Consider the following 4,133-nt stretch of genomic DNA (forward strand, 5'->3'; position numbering starts at 1 on the left):
TAATCTATTCATTATGTGTTCATGTTTTTGAAGTACCCAATCTAAAGTGGAAACTATTGATCATTTCTTAACTCAAGCTTTAAATCATTTCATTTTACAACATCTGTTAAAATCGTAAAATCATGGAAAATTGTAAATTTTCAAGAAGTGCTTGATAATATGGATATTTGTAAGCATTTTTACTTACATGAAATAATGAAGGTAATTTTAATTATATTAAAGAATTTTTTTTGAACATCATCTGATGTTTAATAAGTGTATTAGCAGACATTAACAAGCTCATTATCTCACGTTAACTCTTTGAACACTACCTAATGATCCATTAAGCATTATATAATTTTGTTAATGATTTATTAATGAAAGTTATTATAAAATGTCACCTAAATATACATTAAAATGTGATGACGGGTGCTAGGGTGACCTCATCACTACTGCGATAGCAGGAGCATGTGAAGTCTGTACAAAAAAACTGTTTCATGTATCTTTGCATTTGCTATTAATGTTTGAGTAATTCTTGTGACTGGTGTAATTTATTAGGTTTAAAATATAATTGTTTGCTTTATTTATTCACAGTTAGATATCATGCGGTTGGTGTTGATTGAAGAGAGGTCCACATATCATCGTGTTATGTCTACCAGAGTTCCCCTATGATAAATATTTTTTCCCACTTAACCACACAGAGGCAAGTTGTAGTTATGTGTTATTTATTTCAAGTCTGTATTTATCTTCACATTGCAGCCACCTTACATGCGGTGTACTCACCATATCCTGGTTCGGTGACTCTTCAAAGGAGGAGGCGGGACTACAGCTTCCCTTTTTCTTGTGTTGGGTTAAACCATTTCAACTAAAATAGAGGGGACATATCCTTTGGTGATGTAGAGATGTCTTATGGTAAAGTTTAAATTTGGTTTATGTAGAAGAATTGCATTTTATGTTTTATTGTATCTATATTTGAAGTTTAAAGGTTTAAACTTGAAGGTTGAATGATCTTGTGTCTGCTTCAAAGGTTTTGGGTATTGATGCCCCTGCAGTTGGTATGGTCCTCTATGTGATGAGCCTGTCTTAGGCTATATAAGCCAGTCTAAACTGAACTTTGGATAGAGAGGTGAGGGCATACTGCTTAAAGTGTCTATGTAGAGTTTGCTGCCTGTAGCAATTTGTTTTCTTTGGCCATTTATGTACCAAAGTTGGCACTGACTGGTGTCTATTTTTTTGTACGTTTTTGGTTATTTTGTAAATTTGTTTGTATTTAATTTAAACCTAATGTGAATATGTACACCCCTACTTGTCCACTGGCATTTAATAAAAGTCCTCTTTGGATGACATCTGGGTTCTGAGCCTATCTACCACCTCCTCTCGATCACTCTGGGACATGTTATAACATCAAATATAATAATAAAGTACATTAAATATACAGTGAAATAAATCATTTACAAATATATATGTAAACAAATGCAACCTTGGTAGAGTTCTTTCAAAAACATTTCAAAATGGTAGTAATTTATAGAGTATGGTTTGATAGTGAAGTACAATATAAATAAGCTTAAGGATTGCTTAAACTCACATATACCTTATACATGTACACAATTTATTAGGCAAAAACAAGATTTTAGTTATGTTTATCATTTCTAAAGTTTGTCTTGTTTTTTTTTTTTTTCATTCAGATCCACCCCCAGCCTAGAGCTAAAAACATTAGCCACCTTCATTTTCTGCTTCATTAGGCCTCAGCGAGTTTAATATCGATAGAAGTGTACTCACTGTAATTCTTTTGAGTTAACTATCATTATGTTATTAGTTGATTCAGCTCACTTTTAATCAGTGAAGTGATTTATTCCACATTAGAACCCCGGGCCTGCTCCATCTGCAAATTTGCTGAGCTAGTCGTGCCATTAACTTTGATATTAGACTTAAAAATCAGTTACACACACACACACACTGAGACTGTATTCCACCTACACACACACAAACCAACCAACCAAAACATCACTACAGAAGAAACCTAGAGAAAATCCCCTATTGTGAAACTAGTCAACACATGCATTCTAATTAATTTAGCAATCAAAACTTGTCCGGTCCCTGGTTGGAAAACTAAAAAGTGGGAAATTATTCTTAAAATGCAGCTGCTTTTTCACACACGTTTCTTTTATATGAACTTATGATTGCTATTTAACTTTTTTTTCCTATGTCTGCAGGTCGCCCATAATGTAAAAAGGGATTAAAAATAATAATAATTCAATCACTTTAAATAAACAACTGACAGGGATGTACTGCTTCACTTTTTGAGCTAGTCAGTTAAAAAAAATCATGTTTTATCTTATTTACCCTAAAAGGAAAATTCTGTCATCATTAACTCACCTTGATGTTGTTCTATACTTACATGTATTTCTTTTTCTACTGATCACAAAATAAGAATTTTGAAGAACCGTTTCGGTTACCAAGGACAAAAAAAAACAAAAAAACAATTAGACATGTCTCAAAATATCTTTATGTACAGTACAACAAATGAAAGTCATACAGGTTCTGAATGACATAAGGTTGAGTAAAATATGACATAATGAGTATTGATGCACTTGAAAAGCATAAAAGCATCAATCTAATACCATTTTTTAATCTATTTAAAACAGTCTTTGGGGTCTCTGGGAAGAAACAAAACAGCTTTGAATTCCTTTCATCCATAGGGAAAAATAGATGGAGGACAAAAACAAAAACAGGATAGAGAGAATAAATGAGTGCATGTGTTATTTATATGAGCTGCTTGGAAATGCTTGCAATACTATAAAGGGGAATGTGGGTTCCAGAACACACTGAATAAGATTTGTTGGGGTCAGAAAGAGGTGGAGACATGGAAGGGTTTTAATGCTAAACTGAGTTAGATAGGGACCGGCCTGTCTGAGAATGTGTGCAGAATGATGAATTATATATGAAGTTAATCTCAGCATGTCTTGCAACCCTTGATGGCTGCCTGGGGGAAAAATAAGCAAAGTGTTGCGGCAGTGGACAAGCCTGACACATTTTCAGCCTCTCCGCTTCACACTCTGCATCCGCAACGCTGGCAGGCCAGGCAACAGCGTCTAATGAACAGAGGCAGGGATGGATGGCCGACCTGCACACACTGTGGGAGATAGCAAGCCTGTGATATGCATCTATGATGAACAACTGGGGTGGGTTTGTGTAAAGGAGAAGTGTTTTGATCATGTGTGGTCTACATCTGCCCTGACATGCTACACTTTAAAACACAAGCTTCCCACCCACAATGAAGATCCATTACTTTCACAGTCCACGATTACTGGAGAGGGATTTACTATAAAACAATTCACGAAGAGAAATGTATAGCCAATGAAAAAGAGAACATAGAGAATCAGAAGCGGGACATGATCAAAATGTTTATATAATTTATATTTATTTAAATATAAATAATGTAACTATTTTTATAATATTCATCATTCAGAATTTTTGGGATTTGAGAAAATATTTATTTATGTTTTTGAAAGAAGTTTTGCCAAGATAGCATTTATTTGATCAAAAAAACAAAAAACAAAAAAACATAGTATTATAAAATATTACATTCTAAAATGACAATTTTTATATATATAAAAAAATATATTTGCACTTTTGATCAATCCTTACTGACCCCAAACTTTTGAGCTGTAGCGTACTTTAACACAAACATTATTGCCATTTTTATTGCCATCAAAATTTCACATTTAATTCAATATGTTACTTGCCATTTCTTTGTAATTGTTTGTGCACTTAACTAGCAATTTCTGATTGAAAATTGTTTCTACACCAAATCAAAAACAAGATGGTAAAGTTTAAAAACTAGAGAAAAAAAAATCCCTTACATTTGTAGGCTCATATAAGAAAACTGCATTAAAATTAAACTATTAGCATACAAATAATGTATTTCTAACAACTCAGAATTAACAAAAGAACTAGAAACACAAGCTTTTTGACCCAATATACACACATGCATACAGACATCTGATTTACAGCGGTGAAACCGCAGTGAGAGTGAAGGGCATCATCATGTGCACTCTGTGATATACCAGTGCACGTGAATCGGTTTAACCGTGACACATGGAGCCACGGCATCACCATCAGTGTGTGCCTGTGAATTTATGACATTCCGTGAT

The sequence above is a fragment of the Carassius auratus genome, unplaced genomic scaffold (assembly GCF_003368295.1).
Source record: "Carassius auratus strain Wakin unplaced genomic scaffold, ASM336829v1 scaf_tig00037560, whole genome shotgun sequence".
NCBI classification, from domain to species: domain Eukaryota; kingdom Metazoa; phylum Chordata; class Actinopteri; order Cypriniformes; family Cyprinidae; genus Carassius; species Carassius auratus.